This window comes from Pseudophryne corroboree, chromosome 1 (genome assembly GCF_028390025.1).
Source record: "Pseudophryne corroboree isolate aPseCor3 chromosome 1, aPseCor3.hap2, whole genome shotgun sequence".
Lineage (NCBI taxonomy): Eukaryota > Metazoa > Chordata > Amphibia > Anura > Myobatrachidae > Pseudophryne > Pseudophryne corroboree.
Window position 1 is genome coordinate 1,184,678,882 of NC_086444.1, and position 18,253 is coordinate 1,184,697,134.

The window sequence follows — 18,253 nt, forward strand, 5'->3', positions numbered from 1 at the left end:
GCCAAGTCACATCCGGACCATTACTGGACTTTGCCATCTGCAGATATCACGTGCTTAAAATTTCCACAACTTGGAACACCATCACCCCATCTCTATAAAGAGGACACCGTACTAAATGAGGATTCCCGAACCTGGCTGGTTTTTGAGCTTCAACATCAGAGACACTCTTAAGGGACTACACCTCTAGCGGCGTGTGGGTAAAGTTATTGGTGTGACTACGCTGTCAGTCTGCTTACATCTGCTATATGGTCCAGCTATATTAGGAACGGATATCAATGTGATAGGCAGCTTAGCACTCTTGACCCTCAAATATTGTTATCACTGTTTTTAAAAAAAATTTTTATATGTGGATTCTGTATCCAATTTTTACCAAAGCCTAAAAAAATGCTTTATTAAATTTATGACTTTTTTTCACACAATCCTTCATATTAGAATCATTTATATCATTCCACTAGCGCTGCTATTCTTTTCTTTTTCTCTTTGGTATATGGTTGGGGTGTGACTACCCCCAACGTCATAGCAGCAGCATTAGAGATACAGCACCTATAAGCGCCCGATCCTCCATTCGATTGGTAGATATCTTAGCTCGAGACTTACTCTGCCAGTGCGATCAGTTCAGTGCTTGTCGTTCCTGGTTTGACGTCACAAACACACCCAGCGTTTGCCCAGACACTCCTCCGTTTCTCCAGCCACTCCCGCGTTTTTCCCAGAAACGGTAGCGTTTCTTCACACACTCCCATAAAACGGCCAGTTTCCGCCCAGAAACACCCACTTCCTGTCAATCACATTACGATCACCAGAACGAAGAAAAAACCTTGTAATGCCGTGAGTAAAATTCCTAACTGCATAGCAAATTTACTTGGCGCAGTCGCACTGCGGACATTGCGCATGCGCATTAGCGACTAATCGCTCCGTTGCGATAAAAAAATAACGAGCGAACAACTCGGAATGACCCCCATTGATTATTGCAGTGTAATGAGTGTAACTGTGAGACTGAGCTTCCTCAGAGTTCATCTCCTGCTTGTCTGCTGTCAGTTCCTCCATTGGTTACCTGTTTATTACTGAATTCAGGTTTAAATGCTCTCGCTCTGCACAAGATCTGTGTCTCTCATCCACACTAATTAACTTCTCCCAGTCACAGGACTTTTTTTGATTGCACCCACTCTGTGGGTGCAGTCACAAAAGACTTTCTTCTAGATTTCAAACCTCCAGGTGTCTCTGAGATCTCACCCCTTCCAGAACCACCCATATAACCGCCATAGGCTATCCTCCCCAACAGGGCCACCATCAAGGGGGTGCCCTGTGTACACTTGTCCCACGCCCGGCCACTCTGACAGAGAGTGGAGGGCTCGGGCTGCTCAAACATCCCGCTGTCGCTATTCCCTGACTGACCGCGGCTGCTGCAGCTGTCATCGGCGGGCTGCGGGCTGCTTCCCAGATCCGCACCGCCCACTACCTATCATAACAAGCAAGCTGCAGCTTGCTGTTTGATAAAGTTTGTTGGAGCCGGATGTGGCGCGCCAGTCAGTGAAGCGAAGAGGAGCCGCAGCTCAGGACAGGAGCAGCAGACACAGACAGAGTAGGAGAGTGGACGCTCAGGAGGACGGATTTGTAAGTATGTAATATATGTGTCTGTGACTTTGTGTGATTGTTATTGCTGCGTGTCTGTATAGAAAGTTTTTTTTTCTAAATATATTTTTATTTTTATTAAACCCCCCCCCCCCCCCTTTTCCGGGGGGGAGGGGGGGGCTACCTATTTTGTCAAAAAAATGAATGCGAAAACATCCTCCTCTCTCATAAATCATGCCTCACAACTTTTTAATTTGGAGAATTGGATCAAACATACGCTCTGCTGCCCACATAAGGGGGGCGGGGGGACGACGATGACGACGACGACAGCAAAGGTATATGGTCAGAGAATGTCTTGCACATCCCTCCAGCCTTTTCATCTCCCCTAAATGAACCTTTGCCACACTCCCTGAAACACTGCCCCAATCTGAGTGTCGGGACAGAGCCCCCAAATCAGTACTGTACTTCCTGAATACAGTTGGGAGGAATGCATTACTTTGCGTTATGGCCTGTTCTGGGATTCTTGCCATCCAGGTCACATTCAGCACATCGTGTGTTCATTACAAAGGCACTTGCACGTTGTAACCAAGATCTCTCTACTACCTGATGTTCATTAGCTGGTTTCCAGACAAGTAATGTGGTGTAGGCGTCCCAATTAAAGAACATGTTTGTAATCTTGTGAGGATAAGTGCCTCCTCGTGCCAAATCTACCGTATATGGATTCTAGAGCTTTATATGGATTTTCTACTGTGGCTCAGTATGATATTAACTTATCGGATACCTTCTTTTACAGCAGATTTCCTATTGTGGAGAAGGTCTGAAGGGATTCTGACTAGGTTCCCTCCCTTCTCACTGGGAAAATAAATTCAATTGTGCCCAGTTCCAGGTGCTTTCATAGTACATAGTGTTACCCACTTTTGGAATAGCAACATCTAGTTAGCTCACATAGACCCGTTCCTACGTGTGTTAGCTGGAGTGCCCTAACCCACTGTAGATGAAGGTTCCATTTGATATCCTTATAATCTGTCTGCAGTCTCCGCTTAGCTATTCTCAACATGGCCGCATTTCACTATGGGGGTAATTCCAAGTTGATCGCAGCAGGAAATTTTTTAGCAGTTGGGCAAAACCATGTGCACTGCAGGGGGGGCAGATATAACATGTGCAGAGAGAGTTAGATTTGGGTGGGTTATTTTGTTTCTGTGCAGGGTAAATACTGGCTGCTTTATTTTTACACTGCAATTTAGATTGCAGATTGAACACATCACACCCAAATCTATCTCTCTCTGCACATGTTATATCTGCCTCCCCTGCAATGCACATGGTTTTGCCCAACTGCTAAAAAATGTCCTGCTGCGATCAACTTGGAATTACCTCCTATGTAATTTCCTCTCCGTATAAGAACCTGTCCTGTGTATTCATTGTGTTACTCCCCTTCCCCGGGATAATACTGCAGATGTAGCATGATGCTCATACTGTGCAATGCTTTTGCAACGCCCTTCACTTAGCTAACTATATGGTGCCTTAAATACATCTACAGAGTGTGTCCAAGGTTGTCTGTGGACTAGCTTGGGTATTTCATTACAGGTTGTGTCTCCCATATCTGAAATGCTTGGGACCAGAAGTATTTGTGATTTTACCGTAGTTTGGAATATTTGAATACCATAGTGAGAGATCTTGGCGATTGGACACAAGTCTAACCACAGAATGCATTATTTTTTCATATATACCTAATAGTATCCTAAAAGTCATTTTATACAATATTTTTAATAATTTTTGTGTGAAACAAAGTATGTGTACATTGAACCATCAGAAGAAAAGGTGTCATTATCTCAGTCATGCTAAAAAAAAAATAGAATTTCAGAATATTTTGGATATCGTATTTTTGGCTAAGGTAGACTCAACCTGTATTAATTACTACAATATTCATTCACTTCTCCACCAGCAGCTTGCTTATATATGAGAACAGATTTCCTGGAGAACTAAATGAAAGCGACTGCCCTAGACATATTGGGGGTAATTCAGAGTTGATCGCAGTAGCAAATTTGTCAGCAGTTGGGTAAAACCATGTGCACTGCAGGGGGGGCAGATATAACACGTGCAGAGAGAGTTAGATTTGGGTGGGTTATTTTGTTTCTGTGCAGGGTAAATACTGGCTGCTTTATTTTTACGCTGCAATTTAGATTTCAGATTGAACACACCCCACCCAAATCTAACTCTTTCTGCACATGTTATATCTGCACCCCCCCCCCCCCCCCCCGCAGTACACATGGTTTTGCCCAACTGCTAACAAATTTGCTGCTGCGATCAACTTTGAATTAGGCCCATTGACTGACTAAATACATGATTGTTTTGTCGTGGGTATTTATAAGTTTGCACAACACTTTACTGTATAACTTTAAATGATGACACCGCCCAGCACAACAAAAATAATTGTTTTGTTGCCGAGGAACGAACTTGGGGTATTATGGAGAAACTGAATTCAAAAATGAAAGTAAATTTTTCGAATTGGCGCTAGTTCTTGAGATAATGGATACCCTCAATGAATAGGGAAATTAGCCATAACGCATGTATATGGGAATCTACTGGAACATTCTAGAAGGTCAGACACGTGAATATTCTAGGTGTTCACTACATGATCATTCTAGAATATTCCCTCCTCCGTGTATAAGTGATCAGCCACTGTCAGGTGACAGTTGAGCGTCTTGGGTTGTCTATTGTGGTTTTTGTTGTTTTCACCCATTGCAATATAAAAAATACACATAATCTAGCAAAACCCATGTCATATTGGGAATCAGCGCCACAGTTACCCTATGATGGACAATAAAATGAGTGCCAGTGTATTACAGTATCTTGGGGCAGATGTATTAACCTGGAGAAGGCATAAGGAAGTGATAAACCAGTGATATGTGCAAGGTGATAAAGGCACCAGCCAATCAGCTCCTAACTGTTAATTTACATATGGGAGCTGATTGGCTGGTGCCTTTATCACCTTGCACATATCACTGGTTTATCACTTCCTTATGCCTTCTCCAGGTTAATACATCTGCCCCTTAGTTCCTGCAGAATCACTTCTAACTTTTATTTTTATAATTCTGTCTTCTGTGCGCCCGCTGTAACATTATACCCAACTAGGTGGATGGAAGAGACCAGGTGTGGTTTTACTGCTATATTGTCCTCATCTAAGTTGCGCTATCTACCCTTGTATGAAGTTATTCTAGGTAACTCAAAGTGAAATAAATTGCATTGAAATTTTGTAAAAAAAATGTTGGTATTGAATCAGTAGGTCAATTCTGTGTTCTTTACCTTCTAAGACTTCTCTATCAATAATCTTTTGCCCCAGTCTTTCCCCAAATGTGTTTTCGTACACAGGTGGTCATTCCGAGTTGTTCGCTCGCAAGCTGCTTTTAGCAGCTTTGCACACGCTAAGCCGCCGCCTACTGGGAGTGAATCTTAGCTTAGCAAAATTGTGAACGAAAGATTAGCAAAATTGCGAATAGACACTTCTTAGCAGTTTCTGAGTAGCTCCAAACTTACTCTGCCTGTGCGATCAGTTCAGTGCTTGTCGTTCCTGGTTTGACGTCACAAACACACCCAGCATTCGCCCAGCCACTCCCGCGTTTTTCCCGGAAACGGTAGCGTTTTTTCACACACTCCCATAAAACGGCCAGTTTCCGCCCAGAAACACCCACTTCCTGTCAATCACATTACGATCACCAGAACGAAGAAAAAACCTCGGAATGCCGTGAGTAAAATTCCTGACTGCATAGCAAATTTACTTGGCGCAGTCGCACTGCGGACATTGCGCTTGCGCATTAGCGACTAATCGCTCCGTTGCGACAGAAAAATAACGAGCGAACAACTCGGAATGACCCCCCACAGACTATTCCATTTATATTTTTATTATTATTACTACCTTATTAATGGGTTATTTACCTTTACACTTTCTCTGATGCTATTCCAAGGTTCCCAATGTAAATACATTACTTTGCAATCACAATATCTTTTTAGGCTTCCAACCTTTGCATTTTGGCCACACTACCCAATCTGGGTGTCTATTTACTAAGCCTTGGATGGAGATAAAGTGGATGGAGATGAAGTACCATCCAATCAGCTCCTGTTATTTTTCAAACACAGCCTGTGGCATGGCAGTTAGGAGCTGATTGGCTGGTACTTTATCTCTGTCGACTTTATCTCCAACCAAGGCTTAGTAAATCTTGTTACACATCCTACTCATTTATTTGTTATCTTTGCGTTGGTGTTATACTTTCTATCCGCTTTGTAGGCCACTTTGTTTCCAACCTTCCAACCTAGACGATTGCTTGGTCATCCTCAGAAAGATTAATGGTTTCCACTTTCCTATCTCCTTCGCCAAATCCAAGCATAACCGCAGCGCCTATCAGATGTTAAATATTGTATGTTACTCAAACATCCACCCATGAGAGAATGGAACAAAATGCAAATGTTTAGTCTTTTTCTCAAAACACTTGATATTAATTAAAATCATCTGTACCATGGTGCTGTAATAAATGATAGTGATAGTCAATAACTTTTTACAAATTACAGAATTTTTTTGTTAAAAAACCCCCCAAACATGCGCCATAGTACAATTGCCAAAGTGATCGCAGATAATAAAGGAGCACAATGTACCACCTACCAAAGCAATATACAAATATTAACATTAGTGCATCCCTAAATAAATAATATCAATAATGTTCCTACATTTCAAATGCACTACAATCTATACAATCCAAGCTTTTACCTGGAATAGGTAGATATAATTTATAAAAAATGTTCCCGCGGGGGAAAGGCCGAATGGAATGTTATTGTTTTTTTATTTTGTTAATAGTGCTACACAAGGGCATAGCTACCATAGGTGCAGGGAGTGCAGCTGCTATGGGGCCCTGGCTGCCTCCGGGGCCCTGCATTCTCCCTGCACCTATTTATGCTGCTAAGTGCTTTGTATTTATCTGCTGTCCTGGCCGCTCCGTCTCTCCTCACAGTCAGATGCTGGGAGGAAGCGCGGCTGTGCTTCCAGGACATCCCTGGACCACAGCCCTGCCTCCTCCCTGTTTCAGTTAGTGAGGAGAAAAAGGCAGAGCAAGGCGGGGAGATCCTGCAGTACAGCCAACATGGGGCTTTGAAGGTGAGCGCCCACACGACGGCTCCACCTGCTCTCTGTCCATCGGGGAAAAGGGGTTGAGGGACTGAGCCCTAAGTTGTCTGCCACGGGGCGGGGGAGGGGGTGTGCACTGTGGGCCCCGTGGAAATTGTGCTACGGGCCCCCCACAGGTGTAGCTACGCCCCTGGTGCTACAAACTATAATACAACAGAAAATGCAGTTTTTATTCATATTAATACCCTGGGGGTTCACTTATTTATACTTACGCCTATGTTACTACTTAATGGCATTTTAAGTTTCTCACACTCGTTTTGACACTCTGCTCTTCTACCGATTTTCTGTTGACCCAAATAATTCTATCTTTCTTTGTTATAGCACATCCTTGCTCTGTTTGCCGTCTTCTATTTAATCTATAGAAGTCTTGATTTCTAGGATTTATATCAACTGCGGTTGTCTCTTACTAACTCATTGCTACAAGAAAAAAACAAAAACAAAAAAAGGAAAAAAAAACCCCTCCAACATAATCACAAATTTCTGCATTTGAGCAAATCCTTGTCTACCAATTCCTTAATTTATATATTCTGTTTTGGGTGGCGGTTGAAATGGAATTAAGATCAGTGTCAAATCTAAGCGCCATTATGTACTATTAAGGCACTAATCATAGTCACCAGAACTGTTTAAATTTATGTGGCATTTGACGTATAATGACTATTTCGTAGTCAATTCGCCAACTTTTTCAAAATTTGCCATTAAAATTTGATGTAAAAAAAAATAAAAAAAGGTAATATGTGAAATACAACTGGAATTAAATCTGAAATCCCTCACAATTTTTAATCACTCACAGTTTTAATATTACTTTTGTAATTTTGAATGCAGCCATCTTAAGAATGACAGGAGATGATTGCACGCACAGGGTTAAACATTTTTTGTCAATTATAGCATGACGTTATTAGTGCAATTTTTGATTCCATTCAATACTTGTAGATTATGTTCAAAGAAGAACTTGTACTGAATTAATTATGCAATAAGTTAAACTTACTGTGAATTTCCCCTTTGAACGGCCGCCAGCAGGAAGTGGGCGACAGATAAGCAAACTGTATTTGTGTTTCCAGGTTTTGTAAACTCATACAGTATATCCAATGATACATGTTAAAATATATAAATTTACTACTATAAATATAATACATATCCCGTTTGGCCAAAAATTGTATTTCCGGTGGTAAATGACGTGGTTGTAGTGATCATTTTTTATATTTACATTCCAAAGGATAAACAAATTTCACATTTTTGTTATAAAGGTTTCCCGGACCCATTGCTTGCAAAAAGGACACTTGGTCACGATTCCGCATTTTTACCGCCAAGTGAAAAAGAAAACATTAAAAATAATTGTAATCCAATGTGTCGTCAGATTCCGTCTTCATCTGTTAATCCTTAGCAAACTCTTTGATATAAATGTTAGAGATTTAAGGTCATAAGAGTTCCCACAGAAGGACCTCTCCCGATAAATCCAGGAAGTCAACTGAGAAGACTGGGTGGTAAGCAGATGTAGTTATAGAGGGCAGAGAGAGAGAGAGAGAGAGAGAGAGAGTCAGAGCAAGGGAGGCCGGATACTTATTGGACAACTGTCAACTTTTTACATGAAACAGAGATATTCCATATTTTCTTTGTAGCATATAACATTAAGCAAAAATTACTTGTAGAACATTTGCAAAATATTTCATTCTTTTATGCGTCATGCATTCCAACACATATGTCCGTTCCATCTACTTGCAGCTGGAATCTAACATTCCTATTAGTAATGTTTTTAACTGTAAAATCTTCATTAACATACTCTGTTAGTATTATGGGGCCGATGTAATAAGCCTGGAGAAGTGATAAAGTAGAAGGTGATAACGCACCAGCCAGTCAGCCTCCTAACTGTCATTTTTCAAACCCAGCCTGTAACTTGACAGTTAGGAGCTGATTGGCTGGTGTGTTATCACCTTTATAATTTCTCCAAGTTTCATACATCTGCCCCAATGTTTTCTAAGCGGTTCCTTGGCAGATTAGAACTACATATAGGTGTACTGTGATGAACAACACACTTTTATGGTCTCGTTGTCTATCATTTATTATAATTTATATTACACATTTTATCTTTTCATTTATGCCGTAAAGTCCAGAAAGAAGAGTCAATTCTTTAGTATATAAATTATACTATTATTATAATTGCGTTTTTTGGGTAATTTAACAATGATAATTCACTATTGTGCAATTTATGTAATTTATGTATACAATAATACACTGAATTATTATAAGCCACCATTGATGAAGGTAGCTCTTTATAACAGGGTACAGTATAATGTACATGACTCATGCCTCATTAGGGCGTACATGCATCAAACCTTAGAGAGAGCTAAAGTACCGACCAATCAGCTTATAACGGCCATTTTACAGCCTGTTTGAAAAATTACAGTTAGGAGCTGGTTGGTTGGTACTTTTATCTCCATCCACTTTATCTCTCTCCAAGGTTTGATACATTTCCCCTATAAAAATAGTTGATATAGTGAGATCTACCAAATCCTACCCAAGATACTGAGGTGTCCACAGTCTTATAACTTATCATTGTCATCATGTAACATATTTAAGTAATTTCTGTATATTGAAAAGTCTGGAATGCAACAGGCACGTACAGCATGGGTGTGGTATGTTAGGTAGATTAGACTTAGGTCAACAGTGTCTAGGTCAACCACTATTGGTCGACAGTAAGTAGGTCGACATGGTTTCTATGTCGACAGGGACTCTAGGTCGACATGTACTAGGTTGACATGAAAAAAGGTCAACATGAGGTTTTTTTTTACTTTTTTGGGTGTAGTTTTCTCTGTACAGTGACCAGGAACCCCAATTAGTGCACCATGTCCCCTCGCATGACTCACTTCGCTCGCCATGCTTCGGGCAAGGTGCCTCGTGGATCGTAAAGTATGAAAAAGTTCAAAAAATGAAAAAAACTTTTTTTGGCAAAACTCATGTCGACCTAGAACATTTAGTGGTCGACATAGACAGTGTCGACCTACTTACTGTCGACCTAAAGACCGGATCCCGTACAGCATATGACTTTTGAGCGGTGCTTCTTAAATCCAGTGTGTCCCAAAGATTAGATTTGAAAAGCACCGTTCTAGAGTGCTAAAACACACTAATCTCGCAATAATTCCTCAAAAGTGTCCAGCAAAGATCTGAGGCAGAAGGAGAAAACTATTTAGTGAACTACAGTACAGTGACGTTGGCTAATTGTGTGACCAAAATATCTTAGTGTTTTTCCACGTTTTCAACTGAGCAGATTCTTGCAAAGACGAAGAAGCGGAACATATAATTCACAGGCCACCAGTGTGGTGCATAGAACGATGGAACTGTCTAAACGCTGTGACTTAAACCCTCTAAACTTAAATCGCCCACAATCGACCTTTTAGCTGCATTTCCTCAACTGATTCTTTTTTCCAAACTTTCAGCACAAGCACCAAAGTTCTCAGACAGGCATGACCATATTCTTCGTATTAATATATCTTCTGGCAGTCATGATAGCATCGGGGCTACGCCAAATATATGGGACACAAATGAAAAAACAAAACACGTATTTGTGAATTGGAGTGACTAGTATTATGAGAAAGTTCGGTCATAAGTCTAAACTTTTCCAGCCATAACGGATCAGAGATATAAGAGGGCCTTGCAGCGCTACAGAATCCTCAGTCAGTTTAAAGCAGGATGCATCCTAACGAGTATAATCTCTTTAAGTGCACTAAGGTTCAATTAGAAAACATGTATCAAGGCATGTTGATATGTCATCTCATCTGATCGTCTTCCGGAAGAGACACAGCTCCAGGGAAAGAAGTTAATAATAGAGGAATATGACGTGGCTGAGACACAGTGATGATGTGCGGTTGTATCTCTAAGAACTCCAGCAAAGATGTTGCAACATGGTTTCGTTCCGCTCAGCATTTGCAAATATGGAAAAGTCTAGTAATTTAATATAGATAGATGGCATGCGTTTCTTCTGAGGCTTATTTTACATTTTATCAACAGGGTTGGTTTAGTGGTAAGCATTTCTAGCTCTCAGCACTGATGTCTTAAGCTTAATTTATGATCAAGGTACTATCGTTGTGGAGTTTGTATGTTCTCTCTAAGTTAGCATGTGTAAGCTCCACTGAGGCAAGGACTGAAATATTCTCTGTAAAGTGCTGTGTAATACACATGGTTGAGGCACATTATTGTGACCACCAGCTAATGGCCAGAGTAACCGCCGCGTGCAGCGCGGACAGCAGCTAGACGGACTGAACTGTCATTTTAGACACACGTCTGGCAGCCCGCAGGTTCATATTGACGGTGAGCTGCTCCCCTGTAGCGTGTCAGTCGGCTCTCACGCACCTTCATAGCCGACATTCACCTCTCACATCGATTTGCATGTGGTGCTCTGCAGTTTCCGTGTCAGTTATTCGCAATGGTACCATTTCTCCAGTCACCTTCACCACAGCAGCACGCGGACAGGTCACACACTGCGCTGAAATACTGCCACCCTTGGCCCCAAAGCTGATAATCATCCCTTTTTGCAACTTGAATAAATCGCCCCTTTTACCCATGACAGCAATGAGTGATGTGTGTGCAGACAGCCTATCGCACACCTTATATATCCACCAAGCCAACGCACACGACACGTGACGTACTTCATGGGCTACGCACTGCCAACATTAAATGTAGGAGGTGGTCATAATAATGTGACTCGACCGTGTATGATCGCTACATAAATAACTGTTAACAAATTAGCTGCTGTTATTTATACGTTATTAAAAAACATCAAACGGTCCAATCAAGATCTGCGATGACAGACCAAGCGATACATATGATTTCATAGTGAGCTACCAATAAACTCACTGAATAAACACAAAAACTTTGTGTCCAAAATGTTGGCCATTTTGTCCCACATTTAAACCATTTGCGCATATTTTTTACAAGACTTTCCTCAAAGGAAAGGTACGTATTATAATCTGAGATGTCGGCAAAAGGCATTGAACAAAGGGCATTTGCCAAACTTCATTATTATCAAGGTATTTCTGTGGCAGTTGTAAAGTTTCAATGTATTTTGTCTGACATTTATGCTAAATTGTTGTTAAACTGGAAAGTTTTGGTTTTCAAAAAAACAATTTTGAAATTGGCCAAAATTTTATTTTTGGGCAGTCCTCTTTAAGGGTACAGTAAATGCTCATACAGTGTATAAAATGTTTCTGAAGAACAAATGTTTTTTTTGTTTTATTAGCAAAATTAGTGCATATTATGCTCTAAAATAGTCATCATGACATTTTGTTTCTATTATTTAAAAAATGTTTTTTTTCTTCAAAATAATAGATCTCTACAATTTGTTAGATTTCCTTTTTTGTTTGTCATGAATGAAATAAAATAACAAAAAGTAAAAAATTAACATGTAAAAAAGTATATTTTAAGTATAATTAGCAATACGTACCATTCTAATTTATACTTAATTTATCAGGAGCCATATCATTTAGTATACAAATATAAAATAATCTAATTAGAGTAAATCGTGATATAGCTGTTTAATCTTTATAAACAGGTGAGTACTTAATTACACCTTTTTCACTTATACTCTTTTAAAATTTTTGACCTGCTCTTCGAGTGTCCTAGGGATTTTCCTGTCAAATTATTTTTTTATTTAACTTGTTTGCCAATTATCCTTATGGCGCAAAGAAGAAACAAAAACATACAAATTAAATACAAATAAAAAATAAATTAAAAAAATAAAATTAAATCCAGAATCACCATGATGGCAAATTGGAGGCTTTTAACCACTTAACTGGTGATTTTTCCCTTAAAACCATTTAGTAAAATATGTTTTAATTTATTTTATTTAATAAAGTTTAAAAAATATTTTGAAAATATAAAAATATTGTATTATGTACTGTACATCTGCAGAACTGATCTCCTCGTAAAAATGCGAGGACACATTGGAGCGGCGACTGTGAAAAACAAAGAACTTAAAGCATTTCCAAGCGTGGAAATCTGAAACATCAGACCAATTCTCCTAAATTTCATCAAATTCGCTATTGTATATTGTAGTTGCATGTCCATGTTCAGGTAGACCAGATACATTTTACGGCCTAAAAATGTGAAAGAAGGGAAGCAACTTTCAACAGGCTATACTACCGGAATTCTGACCGTCTCACCACCACAGTGGAGATTTTTCATAATTTAAGTCAGGTGACATACAGTTGGCACTCACTGAATTAAATTAGAACACTTATAGCAATAAATTAAGGATTACATTTGTGAGCATGATTATAGTATGCATGTCATAAAATAGGTCCATTTATTCTCCAAAGTACTTGAAATATTATTTACTTGAAACATATTATTATTATTATTATTATTATTATTATTTAAGTAATAACAGCAGCTGGATTATTATTATTTTTTTATGTCGTTCCTAATGCCTCCATTACAGGAAAGCATACAGTAGATGTCAGTGAAGTGAAGACCCAACGAGAGCTGTAGATTTCATGTACGACTATCATAGCAATAAAACAATCGCGAAAAACTATGCACAGTGTATAACCAAACAAAAGTAAGTAAAGTTATCTCATATTTTGAAAACGGGCTGGGACATTGCTTATATCACTCACCCATGTACAGAAGTCACCACATGGAGAAAAGAGACATACAGTAGTATCATCATAGAGGCTGTTGGATCCTTCTATAGAGACCACAATGTATCTCCAGACTCCACATTGTAGTCTAGTAGAGGAGATCTGAATATCATTGGAGGTTGCTCCATCGGTCATGCTCAGAAGCCAGCCAACCAATGTGCCCCCATTGTAGGATATCCAATCTTGTACAGAGTTGGGTCTTATTTATACACCAATTGTAAATGTCTACTGACTAGAACCTCCTACTGTCCCTCATTATCTCACAGTGCCCTGTCATTAATACTGAGCTGAACTTTACATGACCTGAAATACTGCGGAGTACTAAAATAAGTCAGCCATCCCCAACTAGCGCGTTACTGTCTTAGTGTAATGTGAGTCTGGCAATGTGCGCTTTGTGCACTGTACCTGCATGTGTACCTTTGTACAATTGTCTGTATTTGCAATGATCTTGAGGGTTGTAATTGAAGGATTAGATATCTGAGTTACGCACATTCCTGTTATAGATCTACACCTCCAAGTTGTCGCACTGTTCCCGAAAGTGGCTACTGTATATATGTGTTATTGAACTTTCCCTTCTGACTCTACAGATATACTGCGCTCTACTTACTGCAAGTATGCAAAATTAGTAAATAAATTAAAATAATAAATAAATAAATATAAAACCATTGAAGTCATTTTTTTCAATTCACCTGCACAGTCAAATTATAATTTTACTTTATTTTTAGTAGCAAGCTTTTTAGAGCTCATTAAAACACCCATTTATTGATATGTCAATATTTTTTTGCTTACATCATGTTTACTTCAGTTGTTAATTTGCATAAGATGCAAAATTGCATCAATATAATACATACTATATATATATATATATATATATATATATCTTTCTATATACAGTATATAAATATATTTAAATTTAGTAGGTAATGAAAACGGCACACCGCAATGTGATCAAACACCAAGGTGTATATTAAAGCATCAGGAAAACCGCAACATTTTAGGCAACTACAGTATGTACACTCCCTTTCTCAAGCTGAGAATGGCACATACAATATTGTATTTGCCCTGACACATTGCTGTTTTCCTGATGCTATAATATGCACCTTGGTGTTTGATCACATTGCGGCGTGCCATTTTCACTGCCTACTACATTTAATATACTGTATATTGGCACCCTCAACAAAGAATTTAGAATCTGGATTGCCCATTTCCTCTTCAACAACTGTATATATAAATGTATATACAGAGAAGCTTGCAATAATTCCCTGTGGTTAGGGGTCATAGTTAGAGTAAGTGTTAGAAACAGTTAGTGTAAATACAATTTCTAGGTGTTTACTATAAACGTATTAGCCAAGACAATACAATACAATACAATACAATAAAAAAGTAACAGAATAGCTCAGAGGTTCCCAAACGTGGTATTCAGGGAAACCTAAAACCTATTCCATGTTTTAAGTATATGCATGCTTGGCCACAGATGACTTAATTAGCACCTTAGTCAATTTGATTTAACCATCTGTGCTGAGCCAGGGATGTACCTAAAACCTGGATTGCTGGGGTGCCTTAAGGACAATGGGGGTAATTCCAAGTTGATCGCAGCAGGAATTTTTTTAGCAGTTGGGCAAAACCATGTGCACTGCAGGGGAGGCAGATATAACATGTGCAGAGAGAGTTAGATTTGGGTGGGTTATTTTGTTTCTGTGCAGGGTAAATACTGGCTGCTTTATTTTTACACTGCAATTTAGATTGCAGATTGAACACACCACACCCAAATCTAACTCTCTCTGCACATGTTATATCTGCCCCCCCTGCAGTGCACATGGTTGTGCCAGACTGCTAAAAATTTTCCTGCTGCGATCAACTTGGAATTACCCCCAGTGTTTGGGAACCTTTGGATTTACCTGTACGATAAAATGTAATTATCCACAGATAAGAAGTTACACAGCATTTAAATTAAACCGTAATGTAGTGTATTCACAGCTAGTGTACAAATGATACCCATTTTTGTATATAAGCATTTTTTTTTACAGTTGAATATACATGTGTATGTGTGTGTATATATATATATATTACAACACAGGTAGTAGTGGCAATCAGGACATCTGAAAATGAACACCACAGACCCCAGGTATATTGATGAAATAACATGTGTAATAATTACATTTGCTGTATACAGTACAGTATGTCTAAGTTGACATTTTTATAAACTAAGATAAATTTGCCATAAAATACGGATATAACATTGCACATTTACAATATTGCCATTTAAACAAAAAATTTGAATGGCCATAATGAAATATATTTTTGACGTGGGAAACACTGTGGGCACATTTTGCCAATATTAAAACATGTAAGGGAAATAAAATAATTTATATTTTTATATATTTTTCATTATATAGAAGTAACAACACTTGTGGCTCTCTCCAGTCAAAGTTGTAGGTGACACAGACTATTGCATTAAGCTATTTGACTTAACATTGAAATGTGTAATATGGCATTTCCTAATTAGTTTCTTCACATATATATATATATATATATATATATATATATATATATATATATATATACTGTATTATATATATATATAAAAGATATAAAAATCTATTGCTATCTATCTATCTATCTATATGTATATATAAAGAGTTGTATGTATATATATATATATATAAAATGTAATATTATATTTATATATGTTTATAAATTTCTATATATATATCTCTCAGGTTTGGGGCAGATGCAACAAGCAGTGAATACAAGTCTAGATTTCCTCCAAGGACTGGTAATGATGGAAAACTTATGAAATACAAATAAAGTGTCCAATGACTTGCGGCTTTGCTCCAGTACAGTCAGTACAATAATAGGCAAGTTTTAGGCCGTCTTCTGAGAGTTCTCAGGGGTGGAGCAGAGGGAGCCGTAAATGTGACTCAGTAACATGGGAAACCACCGTAGATGTTAACGTCCCCTCAGGTTTAGCCATGTAGAAAGCAAGGATAAAGTGGGCAGTAACTGACAGAGAACGTTCTACAGGTTGTGGCACGGGCAATAGACCTGTACTGAGTACAGACACTTACTGATAGCACCTAATACCTAGCACATAGTGTGGCCTGCAGCATTATGTTTACTAAAATGGTGCAGCCTGTTTTGCAATGCACAAAGCCTTAATCTTAGCTGCATGGACGATGTTGCTTATAATATCCACAAAGCAAGCAACTCCCAGGATAGGATAAATGCTGGATGAACGGGATGTACCCTAGGGTTAGTTGGCTGACCAGGCAATGAGTGATGGATATTCCTAGTAGCCCTCAGATTCCCGGAGTTTCACTACATCCCACATGAAATCTGGAGCGAGGGCAATTAGGCAACAAGACAATATCTGTGCCTTACCCTGTGGTTACTTCTCTGAGGGATTAGAGTAGGGATCTGGTTTAATGAATTTATGTCACTGGTTCATAAATTCATTTTTTTGCTTTCCTTCAGCAAAATAAAAAAAAACTTTATTATTACTCAGTAGCCGCAGCCAATATATAAAACACAATAAGCCCCTCATTGTATAGTCAAAAATTTGGCTATAGGTCATTGTGAGAATCCTTATTCCATCAGATTTATTACACTAAAAATATTTGCAATGAAATGGCGCAGTAATAGGCTATATACTGTAGCTGGGCGACCTTGGTGCCTGACACCCTATTTTACACACTCAGCTGTCCCATGTGCGCATTTTGCATTTTCTGTGAAGTACTGAAAAACAAAACATCTTGCACCTTTTATCATATACGATGGATCATGTAAATGGACCCCCAAAAACGCTACCTTATGGAACATAAGGATTATCATTATTATTATTATTGCGAAATTCTAAATTATTGAATTTCTAAACACTATAACCCAATGGTTCCCAAACTGGGTGGCATGGTACCCTGGGGTGCCTCGGGGCACTTGTTGGTGTGCCCTGGGTTCAAATTAATTATGGTCAATGTAATAGGCAAAACTAGTGCTTGTGGCTTCCAATCATAAACTATTTAGGCAACCAAAAGTGAATCTCGTCCCTCACCAAATAACTGTGCCTAGAGATGACATATAAAAAAACTGACAAATTTATTTTTTTTTCTTCTGAATTTCAAAATAAGAAAATTTTGGCCTAGGGGCGCCGTGGAAATTTTTTGGATACTCTAAGGTGCTGTGATTCCAAAAAGTTTGGGAACCACTGCAGTATAACCATAAAATCACTTGCCCGAAATTGTAACACAGCTTGTCTAGTTTGTCTGGCCCCCATCAGTCAGATTTAAAGTAGAGAGACTTGGATGAAAGATACTCAGACTTTTAAAAAAGTTCTAAAGATGCGATGCCGAAAAGTAACATTATAACCTGCAGTAACATTATAATAACCTACAGTAACACATTAATTAAAAACTCATTGCTTATGTTAATGTTACCCTAAAAATGATTCTGCATTCTGCAAAGGAATGTTAAAGAAATAAGTTTGGAGAAAGTTTTGAAAGTGTGAGCGCTGCTTTGCATTTAGCACACGGCGCGCGTGAAAAATAAAAAAAACGTTATTTAATCATTTTTCCACTGACAAATTATGGTTCAACAGTTTCATAAAGAGTTGCTGGAATCATTTTAGTTAGAAGAACACGACAAAGTATATCCAGTACGCACAGGAATTGGGTCATGTGATAACGACAATAACAGGAAAATGGAAAAGTATAAGGACCTGATTATATTTTTAGAGTATTTTGAGATCAGAAAATCTACAACTTACCGAAACATACGCGCGATATATTTGATGTGATATCCAGTACTGTTCGTTTCCAGCTTGTCTGTCCAGACAGAGAACTGATGGAAGTTTAGATGTGAGGAGTCTGAGAAGATCCTGGTGGAG

At 38.7% G+C, this 18,253-nt stretch overlaps 1 long non-coding RNA gene across 4 annotated transcripts in view; it reads left to right on the plus strand.

Moving 5' to 3' along the window:
* LOC135012473 (uncharacterized) overlaps positions 1 to 16,227 on the plus strand; it is a 113,928-nt gene extending 97,701 nt beyond the window's left edge. For 3 of the 4 annotated variants that reach the window (XR_010211465.1, XR_010211559.1, XR_010211509.1), the window contains 3 exons: positions 13,173 to 13,292; positions 13,878 to 13,986; positions 16,095 to 16,227. This is a non-coding gene — a long non-coding RNA (uncharacterized LOC135012473). The remainder of the gene's footprint in view (positions 1 to 13,172; positions 13,293 to 13,877; positions 13,987 to 16,094) is intronic. The other variant, XR_010211601.1, reaches the window with a different exon arrangement.
* Positions 16,228 to 18,253: the final 2,026 nt, after the last annotated feature.